This window comes from Sipha flava, unplaced genomic scaffold (assembly GCF_003268045.1).
Source record: "Sipha flava isolate LNK unplaced genomic scaffold, YSA_version1 48_pilon_pilon, whole genome shotgun sequence".
In the NCBI taxonomy this organism is placed as follows: domain Eukaryota; kingdom Metazoa; phylum Arthropoda; class Insecta; order Hemiptera; family Aphididae; genus Sipha; species Sipha flava.
The window spans coordinates 3,498,369-3,513,172 of NW_020273306.1; the positions used below are offsets into that span (position 1 = coordinate 3,498,369).

Sequence of the window (14,804 nt, forward strand, 5' to 3'; positions counted from 1 at the left end):
TCCTCGTAATAATGTCCAACTACTTTATTTATTTATAGATATAATACGTATTAAGTAAACGCTAAATTTGTTATATATATATAATACACCTATATGTCCACTTCCTACGCGTCGCCGCTGCAGGCCACATGGCACGTTTAATAATAATAAAACTGCGACTTGCGGTATTATCCAACGAGACGAAATTATTGCGTTTACTCGAATAGAAATCTCGGGCCAAAAATTCATCGCCCGAGCGTGTGTGCACGGTCGGAAACCCAAAAATAAACCACGACGCGGAATGCTGACCTATGCGAGTCTCCCCCGCGTCTTAGCTAGCGCACGCGACACTTAAGTCGATGGATTTCGATGTTCCTCGTAGAGAATTCTATTACTCGAATGTCTACTAGATTAAATTAGACGATGGTAATTTGTTATCATAACTTCAAAATATTATCACCATTTAGCCATAGCCACTGACATAGATGGGTTTGAATCGTAATATGAGCTATACGAGGTACACTTGTATTATACCTATAGAGTTATACATTTATAAAAAGTAGCGGCAAACATCAACGGATGATTTTGAGAGACGAAAACGACTTAAAAATTCTATATCATTCTAGTTTGATACTAAATCCATATGACTAGCCTTTTCTTTTAACGTTAACAACAGACACTTCTTTTATATTAAATATTAATGTTTTTCATACATAATTTCGTTAAATTTATCATACCGTTATATAACAGATAAATCATAATTAAACTAAATTTTTATATTTATATTAAAATTGTATTAATTTAATTGCATCAATAATCATTAACGTCAATAATCAAATAATTATTTTGATTGAGCATTTCATCATAATTTCTATGATTCCATCCCGCGTTTTGTTTCCGATCGGTGTTCCTTGACTTTCTATCAGTCGCACGATCAGGTTGGCGAGGAACACATGAAATACAACACCATGGTTACGCGCAACAACCCGCATGGGGGCTCGCACATCGCGGAACCATCGCATACCCTCGACGAGACGAACCGTGTGTCACCACTATAACCTCTACTCTCTAACGTGCCGAACATCACCGGTTCGTTATTTAATACATGATGAGGACGACAAACCCGACAGAGATGATCGGGCAATCGGTGTTTTCGCGTCCTTGCTAACCTTACTCGTTCACCGTTGCAGGCGTCCGTACGTGGCGGCCCCACGGCGACTTCGCGTTGGTGGCCGCGTGATGCCAATAATTGTTGTCGCACAGCGTCACGGCAGAAACATAAGATCGTGTCAGCGATCGGCCAAGTTTACTGGGCGTATTATTAAACAGGTAACGTGTATGTCCGATCCAATACCCGGTATCAGCACAAACCAGTAAAACCGACAAAATATGGCCGATAATGGGTTCGAGGGAGGGAGGACACCGTACCAGAAGCGTATTGGGCAACAAATTTTGTGCTGTGCACTTGGAAGATAACGCGCACGGGCACATCGAGTGCGGTCACAAGCTTCATCCGGTCCACGTACACACGGTTCCGCTGCTTCTTCTTCTTCGTCACTGTTGTGCGTCTTCGTGTTTGTTATCGAACGAATGTCGTACCGCGAACATTGCGACCATACGTTTACGGTGCCCACCTACTATTATTTTCGCGAGTATTTATTTATTTACTCTTTTTCCTCGTACACATCATCGTAAGCTAGAAACCAATTAATCAGCACGGCGTGATGTGTACCCCCTGAAGTAGTGCAATCGTCGCGATACGCTCAAGTACTTGCCCGCGTACATGCGCACGCGACGCGCCGCGGCGGCGGCGGTGGCGGCGGTGGCAGCGAAACGCACACGCAACAGCTGTGAGGACGTGCCCCCCTCCCCTCGATGACGAACACCTGTAACGGTGGTGACAAGGTGATGGTGAGGGCGAACGGACAGCGTTTCTGTTGCGCCGCATCACCGTCACCGGTTGACGTGACGCACGCGTACGCACGCGCAAGCACGGGTACGCACGTATAATACGCGACGGTGTGCACAATACGCGTATAGTATATATATTGTCGTCGACAAGACAAATGAACGAACGAACCGACAGTTTCGACCGTGCTTCCGACGAAACCGGTTAACAATCGGCGAACGTTATACGCGACCACGTACACGTACGCACGTACACGCGAACGCAAGTCTCCGAAGGCGCGCGAGACTTTTGAACCACGCATCCCGGGCCACGCACGTAGTCCACCGCACGGCTACTGTTGTGGGCACGCCGCGGCGGTCCGCACGGCACACAGCACTCACGCGACCGCGGACCACGTCCGACCGCACCATCGGCACCACGTTCACGTGCTGCCGCGTGTTCCCGTACCACGCACGTCGTCGGCTTCGGTAAGCATTTTCTGTTCTCGCACACACCGTCCACATTACATTATCGCCAGTGCATGATGACGTTATGGTCCGTCAGCAAAACCCACTGTCCCACCTGCCGCGCACGAGCGGAGGACCAGTTGCAGTAGCGAACGAGCCGTCTCCTGCTACCTACGCTTCTCCGCGCGGTCAAGATAGCTAACATTGATCGCCTTTACATTCTCGTACGTTCAGTGTGATTTCATGGATGATGACCGAAGGGGGGGGGTATAAATCTCTGAAGAGAAATGTATCCCCTATCGAAAAAAATGTATTTATTTATAATTAATTAATTATTTACCCCAACGACATACCGCATACCACATATCCCTCTTGTAAATGTACGATACCTCTGGGATAGAAGGTCTGAAATAAACACTGTTTACGTTCCACCGACGATTCTTTATGAGCTCTCGAATGTCATCCCTACTATACTGCGAATTTTGACCCGTTATCGCGTCGGAATATCCTGGATTTTACTCCCGGGGATCAAAACCGATGGTACTTATTTCATATTATCACCATAATGACTATATAATCCTAATTATGTACTATTTCATCAGCTTCGAGTCAGATATAGTCCGATATTTTATTTTATATATATATATTATTTTTTGAATTTTTAACTATCCGGTTGTATATATTCTCAGTTTGATTTTCATTGAGAATTTTTGTTCTATATATTTATAATTTATATTTGTGTATACTTGCGACACGGGAAAATATTATTTTTTGTCGTTTTGGGTTTGGAAACGGTAGAATTATATCAATGTTTTTATTACATCCCCTATAACGATCAAAGAATTTCCGTGATTGTATACAATATTATGGATTGTAAAAAAATTATATGTATTAAAAAACGGGTTTTAATATGTTTTCAAAGATTTCCCTATTTTTTAAATAATATTAAGTAAGGTATTTATAAGAACCTCTATGAATTTATTATATCGTATATTATTAGAACAACATTTCAAGAATATATTTATTTGTATAAGAAAAATATTTCGATTTAAATTCCCCAGTAAGTTTGTTTCTTTGGGGGTAATTTTTTATTCGATACTTTATTCGATGAAGGTTATACATTTATTAATACAATTGATTAGTTTTTTTTTCGGAACTACGACAACGTTTACGGAAGTGACCGGTAGAAACATTTATCTCGTTGTGATAATTTCAACGTTTTTCATTCAATTCATGTTGTGTTCTGAACATGTAAGATTTTTATTGCAAACCATTTATGTCATTACCGGAAGTAATGATCATAATATGCTTAGGTTTTCATGTGGGGGATTGGACCATATAGATTCACATAGGGCTGACGGTATTTTTAGTATACCAAAAAACCGTAATGATTCGGGGTACTTAAAAAAACAAAACGATTAATAAAACCTACCATATATTCGGTATACCAAATGATTTCAGTTTTTCGGTATACCGTTACAAACCGGTATTAAAATCGAACCCGTAATACCGACAATTATTTTTAATACCGTCAGCCCTAGGTTCGTATGACCTTTCAGCATGTCAATAATATTTCCATACCCAACGAATTTGAACGTTTTTATAATGCATATGACCAAGTCAATAACTCATGTAAGATAAACGGTTTTATTGATGTTATACTGTATTAAGTATCTTGAAATACGAAGAACACACAAAGCTTTGAAGTTATACAATTTTTTTATTATTATTGCAATATTATATGGAACCACGAAGGTTCTTGAAAATCCATTACATCTACCTACGTCATAATAATATACCTGTGTATGATATAAGGTCGTCCACATTATTATACGAATGTCGATATATAACGCGTCTAATGTCCACAAAACAGATGTACAATAATAATTATTCTAGATACCTATACTTGACATAAAATCAAATATATATATATCTTACCTAAGAGTCTATTACCTCGGGATATGGAAAATTCAATTTTGATATTAATTCATCCCAATAAGCAAGTTATAGGTGTATTAACTGACCGACAAGGTTTTTTTGTTGAAATGTTTCCAAAGTACCCATAGGTAAATAAATATATAGCTGTATATATATAATTGCTTTTTTTTAATTGGAAAGCTTCCGATTTATCACTAAACAAAGAAAATTGAATTCAAATCATACTATTAATAGGACATACTATATACACATTACATTGTATTGAATCTCATAATCTAATGATTGATCTGATAGTATCGTTGAAGTAATTGCACATCGAATCCGTACTTACTTATATTGGACTGTTTTCCATTTATATTATGTTTTATACTTGTATTATATGATTATATATGAACTGCTTTTGCCTAAAACCTCGCGTTGAAAAATTAAAATATTGCTGAATATGTACTATCAAGCTTACGCGTATAATGTAATAAATCACAACTTTCAATTTATACATCAAAAACTACCAACTTCTTTTACATTTTTATTTTTAATTTAGTGTTTTGCTTCGTTGCAAGAATCCAAAATTAAATAAAACAGCACACAGCAAGGACATTGTATAACGCTTATGAAAATCTGTACATTTTTATACTAGTTAATAATTTGATCAATATTTTAATGTTAATAAAATATAAATTGATTATATGTATATTAATTATCTCAAACCTGCATAAAAATAACTGAATAACTGTTCTTAAAAATTATGCATTATGTACATGTAAATTGTATTACATCAGATGTAGGTAATAGATATTATTTATAAATATTTAGTAGCAATAAAATGTGTGATTTAATATATTTTCATTTTTATAATAATATATAATAATTAAAAAAAGAGAGGTTTTATTTCATTTAAAATTACCACTGAAACTATTATTATTATTATTTACTATGCGTAACTTATAACCGTACAAAATGCAATTAAATTATTTGCCCCTCTTAGCTTGCAAATTATTTTAAGTTCAACAATATTTATTTTGTATTATTTCTAAGTAATAAAAGAAATTCAAGTTATCAAAACCAGTTCAATCTGTTAAGAGTATAAATTAAATATATGAGTTAACTAACTTTTTTAACTGAAATTACTCATTTTAACCAGTTTTTTCCATCTTTTTCTACAATCTTAAAGTATTCACAATAATTTTTGGTACAAATATATGCTTGGGTAGTACGGTATGTTTAAAAAGTATTCGAAATTTGTCACTGTTTAAAAATTAGTTCTTTTAACTTTATTTTATTATTTTTTTAATTAGACGTCATTTTTTAATGTACACGCAACATATGTTCATAATTAAATCGAAAGCTTGTTAAAATTTAGTTAAAATTTAATGAAAATTATAAAATATTAAATATTTAAATAAATAAATAAAATATATAATTTAAATTGAATGTGCTGTAACCATGAATAATATCTATTCTGATATACAAACTGTTTTTAAATAAATAATAAATATTAATCATGAACGTATAATTTAAAAATTGTGTTCATTAAAATTATTTTAAAAAAATTAATGTATTTTGTAACTTTCAAGCTTAATTGTCTTAATAGTCTTAATTGGAAACTCAACGCTCTAATAAAAATTAATATCTGTTATTAATTATTTTAATAAAATTTACTAAAGCTAAAAATTAATTAGTAGTTGTTATGAAAACATAAATTATTAATTCCACTTTTATTTAATACTATACCTACTTATACATGAGTAATTAACATTTAGTCTAGAAGTTTTGATTTTTCAAAATAAAACAATGATACTCCATTTTAAATATCATGTATTATTTATTTTTTTTTTTTAAACGAATTATTTTTTTAATAACATTAACATTTTAAGTGTTTTGGAATTTACATATTTTTTCTTAAGCATAAATGATTAAATTATGAGCCACTTATAATGTTTTTATTGAAATAACGGTTTTCAAATATAAACTTTACTAACAGATTTAATAAATTAACATCAATATGTAATCATATTTGTAGGCATAGGTTCCAGGTTTTAAAAATCTTAATGGGTGCCTTGCTCGGTCTTGGTATCACAGGCATAAATGCACAATTTGAGGGATGGAGCTTATTCTCTGATCAATAGCAATGTTCCCGTAAAATTTAAAAAATATATGGAATTGCTTAAGAGGCTAGTTACAATTTCATCTTCTAAAATTTTAATTTTGGCTCTCCTAATTGCGTCAATTAGTATTATGATTTAATACTTAACTAATAACGATTACATTTTCTTATGGATTTTGTTAGTATATATAAATATTAAATAATATAATATAATAGTATTAACCATGGTAGATATACACTGATAAATGCAATTTCATCATTGATTATAAAATATTATATTAATTAATAATCATAAAACAAAATAAATGTTTACAAAATTTATAGCTTCATTATAAATAATAATAAGTAAAATAAAAAAATTAATTTAATTGGACTGTTTACACAAAAAATGTGTTTTGATGTATTTTAGTTGGATTTATAAATGAGTTAGCTTTTTGCTCAATATCTATATTTTCATTACGATGGACATGCAACAAAGCAATATTATTAAGACGATTTTGTGTCATTGTAGACCTTGAAAATGTTTTTTTAATTTTCGTAGTGCTGAAAAATGTCATTCCGTAGTACAAGACGATACTGGAACAGTCAAAACTATTTTTAGAAGATTATTAAATTCTGTTAATATAGCTCCAAGCGAATTATCCGATTTAAATACATTTATGGCATCTTGTGTACTATTTGTACTAACTTTTCTTGATTTTACAATATCTAGAAACAAATATTTCTATGCAACTTGAGTTTTTCTTGATTGAAATCAATCCCATAAAAGAACAAATATAAGTCACCAATTTTTCTTTACCAATTATAAATTTTTCAAGTTCGGAAAAATGATTAATTACATTTTTTGAAATCAGTTATTTAATAATGATAATGTAACATCTAGAAATTCGTAAAATGTAATTTTGTATTTTTCTCTAACTGATGAAATTGTATGCCATTCACTGTTATCTAAAAATAATTTCTTAGGAGTTTTTTTTTATTTTCAGTTCATTTGTCTTTTTCAGTTTTAGCTCACTATATTTGACTGAAACTTGTTTCCATAAGTCATCAAATCCAGTATCTTTTAGTTTTTAAATAGATATGGTAATATTTTCAATTTTAATTTAATTGTGCTTAAATATACGTTATAAACATCCAGTATTCTAATGGATGCCCAGCCCTCTCATAATAATTTCAATGGGTGCCTTAGCACCCACGTACATAGCACCTATGTTTGTAGGTAGGTACAAAAAATAAATTGTAATGAGTGATTTAATTTTTATTTCAAATAAATAACCTAACCAACATAACTTATTAGACGTTATATCATATTTTACAGACATTTTAAACATTATAATCACTAATTAATGACGAAATTGTATATTTTCTAATGGTAAAATGTCATATAAGTATAATAGATTAATAAAAAAAAAAATTAATTTAATATTTTTATTATTTTTAAGTAAGGCTATTTCTGAAAATTGTTCGTAAACTTAAATCAATGAATGTAAAGTTGATGTATAAGTTTTTATATTAGGTGTATAATTTTTCAAGCTTATGAATTATAAATGCTTTTTTTTTTAAAAAAAAAACTAATTGCTTGAAAATAACATCAAATTAATTTACAATTTATGTTGGCTATGGTTATTTTGTTGCTATATAGGAAATAATAAAATTAATTATTTCTGGAAGTTATGCATATTATATATTTTATGTATTATTTATATGTATGACTTAAAATATGGTATGATTATAAATTATAATTTGATTACTTATAGACAAAATATGAAACAACTAGTTATTTGATAGTTAATTATACTGATTCATATTTCATCCAATACTAAAATTTATTAGACTTATTAGTGACTTAAACTTTTACTCAATTTTCAAATAACATTTTTTTTAAAACTTTTTTATTGAATAAAGTTTACAAAAGTAAACGAGTTATACTCAAAATCACTTTCAAAACCAGATCACTTGCCATTAATTTTAGATTTAAAGATTTAACGTCATCCACTTAAGTGATCTATCCTATTGCTGTAACTCACTCAAAGCCCATATTATCTAATCGAATTTTTTATAAGTAAATATTTAAGACGCACTGTAGACTAATATAAGTCATTGTATTATTCATCAAACGACAAGCATGATGTCATATTGTCATTTCATACTATTACAAAATAAAATACATTTTCTTCGACAGTACACGTTTGTTTCTACTGAGTGCAAATAACTTATGGTTAAAATATTCTAAAATATATTATACCTTACATTATACTTGACACCTCTGATGGAGATTCGTCGAACTCTATAGTAATGTCAACCGTAATCAGTTTGAGATTTGTGAATGTTATAAAATAAATTTATAAAAAAAATGAAAAATTATTTTTTTTGTAAATTTAATGTTGGTATTCGAGTATAATTTTGTAGATCAATACTTGATATAAAACATTAATTTTATATTTAAACGTATTTCGTACGAACCAAATAGTTGCTTTAAAGATTTATACTCGTAACATACTTATTCATTTCCAATTATACCTACTTATATGTACCTACCTACATATTAAAATTGTCGAAGTTAAACATTATATCGAAGACTTAGTGATAGTGTATATTGCTGTCGCTCGTCATAATAACATAAGTATTAATATGAACGGCTTTTTTGAAGAGGTATTGTTAACATTTTAGTGCATTAGTATTTTCATAAATACGATGATAAAAATAGTTTTAATTACCCTAAGATTATAGTACCAAATTACTTGTAACTTTATCGATAAATTTTACAACTGTATACGGTAAACATAACTTTAAATATTCGACAACATTTTATCCCTCATAAATAACATAGTAAATAATCAAAGAATAACGGCTATTTAAAATTATATTTAACAACCTTTTGTATGCAAATTAAACTATAACCGCTATCAATATTTTCAAGTTTATCAGTGTATACATTGTAATTTATGTTGATATATTCTTAACCATTTACTAATAAATGCTTAGATCTATATCATTTCTTCAATTCGTATACATATAGAAAATGCACGTTGGTTTGTATTTATTTGATAACAACTATTATTGCTCGTAAATCACTTTAATAGTAAATAATGTTTTTCGTTTAGTTGCTTTTGTAAATATTATGTATTACACCAGATTAATTTTTATTTTTACATCTTATAATCAAAACTCGTTTACATTGTTCGTAAATTTGTAAGATGTCAATAGTTTTAAAACTATACAATTTTCACGCTGAGATTAATTTTGAAAACTAATGCCACGAACATGATATTGCTATTTGTGCAATTTTTATTAGGATCCATCAAAGTATTTAAATCGCAGCAGTTAACACAAGAACTAGTCAAAACCTTAAAATCATACGAGATTAAAATTGCAATATTATAAATAAGTGTAATATTGGAACGCAAAGAAATAGTTATTATTTTTTTTAATATTAGGTATAGATAAATATGAAGGTTAGGAAAAAATATAACTTTCGTAAGAACAGTGTATACAAAAACACATATCAAATTATTTAGGTAAACTGTAATTAAATATCATTCTACGATTTATTTTAATTTTAATGCGTTAGTAATAATAATTCAATAGTGCATTAATCATTTATATATTTATATTTTGTGAGTAAAATTTAAACGGTGTATCGAATGACGTTCAAAACGAGGTGTTAATTTAATATTTCAATGAAAAAACTCATGTAATGCAACATACTCTAATTGATCAATTAATGTGATCGTGGGAAATTAACCCAGCAATTTTCTTATTAAATTATCTAATTGAGAACATATAAATTAATGCATTGGAAAACACTTATTAAAAAAAAAAAAAAGGTTCATACGACGTACATTTGACATTCATAAACAGTAGATTGCGATAGTTATTAAAATAAAAATCAACTTATTATTAACAATTAAGATAAATTAACTGTAACAATATAAATATATACAGTCAAAAATAAAATTCATTATATTCAATAGAATATCAACTTAAAAAAAAATCAATCTCGTTCAATATTTGTTTTAAATAAATATTATCATAAAACGTATATTAAGTTGTTCTTTTTACAAGTTAATTATGTTAACATTCAGTTTTATGAAAATATAACGCCCTATTTATTTATATAATATTACGTATAGATATGCATTAAGTTTATAATCTATTTTATTACACAGATGAACTATACTAATATAAACTATCTTTAACCACTGTTTTATATATATATTTAAGTAGTTATAAATGTATTGTTGTAAATCTTTTTTCATAATACAATAGAAATAGACAATATATGCACGCGATATTGTTTAAAATTGTATCCTGATAAACTATTAAGACATCAATAAAAACATAAATACATAATACACCATGGCACGCATAACACATATGGACATGAACGATTATAGCTACGCAGTTGTTTTCTACGATATATTACGTGTTCAATAGGTTCCATCTGGAAGGATAACACATATAGGAAGTTATATGGTTTCCTGTTCTCACAATCTTACCCTCGTGAATCACTTGCAGCAAACGATAAAAACAAATATTGATATAAAACATCCTATGAACCAACTCTTCTATGACTAAGCTCGGTATTGTCGATAAGAAAGACAGTCACGTGTTGTATCCAATAAGTTTCCATAAGACTTAAAGTTTGTTTGATTGGCTACATTTTTTTTAATTATAAATATATATATAACAATTTACATTTTGCCAATAATCGATATTCACCAACCATAACATTTTAACGTCACTCAACCAAACCTTCAACTTATTACCTAAAGATGAATTATAACTCATAGTTATAGTAGATCAGGGCCGGATTTGACGGAGGGTTTTAAGGGCAATTGCCCCAGGCAGCAGATATTTGGGGGACATCCGGATGCCGAAACACTTTAAAAATATATTTTTATTTTGACCTTCGGTTTAAGAAATGTATGAAAAAATTATCAACTCGAAAAAAAAATTTAGGTTTATATTTATATTATTTGGTCTATAAAATGAATACGCCAATATGTTAAGTGGCAACAGTACGGGATTGGGGTATCCAGCGAATGCACAAATATATTAGTATGTAGGCTTTGATTAAATATGCATGTGTTTTTAATCAATGATGTGGTATAAAACTATAAACCTTCGAGTCGTTATATGATTTCTTTCTAAACACCGATGTGATAGTATCCGGAAAACAGTCTGATAATGATGAAGCGTAATATTGCCTTCTACGTATCACTTTACCATATTAAAATAGCGCAGTCCATGTTATTTTGATTTTTCGTCATTATGTTATGGTCTTTATTGTCTGAATGGGTGTACGTACAACAAAACAGTGAAACTTACATATGTTTACTGTTCAGTTTTAGTGTGCGTAAATTTATTAGGTGTTTTGGTATAGAATTTCAAGTCCGCTATGTGGGGGCAGACAACTTTGAATTTTTCCACATCCAAAATACATTTTGTAAGTTTTATTCCATGCTGTTCAAAAATGTATTAAACTGTGTTGTAATGTATACTTCCCTGCTTATTTCATAATTACTTTTTCTTAAATTTGATTTAAGTATTGATTTTATATTATAAAACCAAAGGTTAAAGTAAATAGGGCACACCATTCTCGTACCTATTACAGTGGCGGATCGTGATGTTCAAAACGAATTATGTGTAATTTAGTAATTATTATGTAAATGTTCATTAATAAAATAAAATATATTATCATACGTTTTTTTGTTGTCTTCATTTTTTTTATTTTTTGTACAAATATTTTATTTTATTTCTGCGCTATTTAATAAATCGCTTTATGCTCGAATTATGCGTATAGACATTTAGTATCTTATATTTATTTATATATTACCCTTTTATATATATATTTATATTCATGGGCGTGATCAAGGATGGGGGTTTAACTCCCCATGAACTCATACAATTATAAATATTTACTTTTTTTTGCATACACATATTTTTATTTTTTATGAATGTGGACACGATTTTTCTTAGTAAAATTGATCCTATCAACAACATCAGGGATGGTTTTCGATAGCAAATTTTGTATTAGTTCATTTTATATTTCTCAATCGTTTTCCCAATAATTGCGAAAAACCGATGAAAAATTACAAAGAAACGACACCATTTACGGAATGTCGAAATGTAGGTAAAAATTTGAATAAAATTGGCTTCACATATTCAATTTTAGTAATTTTTTTAGTTTCTAATTCTTCCATTATTTTTTTCAGTTGTTATTCTATTCCTTGAGCACTGTCTTCGTAACGCTATACAAGTATCAATTTGTATATTTTTTAAAATATCTTTAGAATTAAAAATATTAAGGCGAGAAGAATTGAATGAACTATTTATTTTCCATGGAAAGATTCGCTATTGTTAATCGTGCGTAATGTCGATGATAAATATTTTGACCATATTTCTGGTGGAAAGTCAGCGTTATTTTTTATATATGAATTTAATATATAGTCTACTACAGTAAGCTACTACTGTAAAATTTAGCAAATAGAGAATCAGATGTATTCTTTTGATACGAGTCATTATTACACCTGTACAACTAGACACGAGTCGCTACTGACTTTTGGAAATAAAATCCTACATACACCATAGTATGTAAACAAAAAAGCTTGACAAACAATTTTTGAAAGTATACTATATAATTTTTTTGTAATTTAATTTTGATAGTTTAAATTAATTAATGCAACTTAATTTATAGGCTTTATTTTTGGGTCTTGGTAACAATTTTTCATAGGTATGAAATATTTTGAATTTCAAAATATGAAAAGAGTCCAGAGAAGTGGCGCTGCTAATCGAATATTAAAAAGCAAAGAAAGAAAAAATTGGAAATGACATTAAAAAAACCAAATTTATATTTAATTTTTTTAAGTCAGACTTATTACTTCTAAAAGTACCACATTTATAAAAATGTATTTATTTTTTTATTACTTACTACTACTAACTATTTAATATTTACTGTATATTACATTTAATTAAATTGTGATATTATTATACATATAGAAATTTGTGATTTGTGAAGCATGAAAAGTGGTATTTTAAACTTGAAATAAATAGTTTAGGCAGATAATTTTAACGTGCAAGTATGCAAATTTTTAATTTTTCCTTTACTACATGGATAATGTTAATTTTGTACTGCTAGGGGTCTCAATAAATCGATTTGCCCAGGGCATCCGAAAGTCTAAATTCGGCCCTATAATAGATTATCGTGGTACCGTAAATTTATAATATTCGCGCTTCACCATAGATCATGTATGTACCAACTCGTAATAGTGTTGCCTGTTTCACGTTTATAGTTAAATTTTATTCATATTAATTAAATGAAATAGGAGTATCTCATAAAATAAATGTATAATTACTAACAAGTTAAGTACGATAAATGTGTTACATTAAAAATATTATTTTACCAATGAGAAATAAGATTTGGTTAGATCAAAACTCAATACGAATATTAATAAAAAATTGATCACAAGTGAGACTTGAGTAATTGAGTTAGTAAACATATGCAAACATTCAAGAATAAATAGAAATTAGTAGTTATAACGTTTTAGATGTGTGTGTGTCTACATAAATAAGTAACTATCGAACATCTATTATCTATAGTTAAATTAATTATATTCAAATATTACGAAACAGTTATTTAATACTCATTTGATTGATTCAACAGATTTTTTCTAAGAAACACATAATAATTTAGTTGTTAATTTAAAAGAGAAATGTACACCTAATAATAAGTGTAAATGGCGTAACAAATATAATTGACATGAGATGTTAAGCCTGAAGACAACACCCTCTTATAATTTGTTATTCATTTAATTTAAAATATGGATGCAGGCACGTAATTAAGGGGGGTAAGAGCGATCACCCCTCCACAAAAATACCGTATGTAGTGACAGCGATTTTGATATACGGTATACACCACTTAATTGCATATTATTAAAACCCCAATCATGTGAGAAGGCTAATTCCCCCCCCTCAACAAAAAAAGCATCTATTTACCATAGACGCAATTTCAGATTTTTTCCTCGGAGACTTGAAAAATATATACCAAACAAACCTGTTGGGGGCTTTTTCCCCCCTTACACCCTTTTAACTAACTTTACTTTCATCATCATACAAAATATTTATGTTACAAAATATAACATTATTATATACATCTATAAGTGACTTCCATGCTGAATCTTTACCTCAATACCAATATTATCATTACCTTGATGTACTTGAAAAGTTCTGTCCGGTGCCGGAAATATTATTTTGAATTTATAGATTAAATTTGTATGCCAAACCTTTTCATTTAAATAGGAATTTAACCTAACATAGTTAAAGTTCTTTGAATAGTCTTTTTTTTTTTATAAAAAATTGGAAATTAAATTAACAAAATTAATCCGAAAACTTTTTCAGACCTAATTGTTTAATTGGGTTTAAAAAT

At 29.4% G+C, this 14,804-nt stretch overlaps 1 protein-coding gene across 1 annotated transcript in view; it reads left to right on the forward strand.

Annotated features, from left to right (window-relative positions):
• The first annotated feature begins 2,023 nt into the window (after positions 1 to 2,023).
• LOC112690060 (facilitated trehalose transporter Tret1-like) overlaps positions 2,024 to 14,804 on the forward strand; it is a 51,041-nt gene continuing 38,260 nt past the window's right edge. The window contains exon 1 of the mRNA XM_025563967.1: positions 2,024 to 2,355. The gene's annotated coding sequence lies outside the window, so the exon portion shown is untranslated. The remainder of the gene's footprint in view (positions 2,356 to 14,804) is intronic.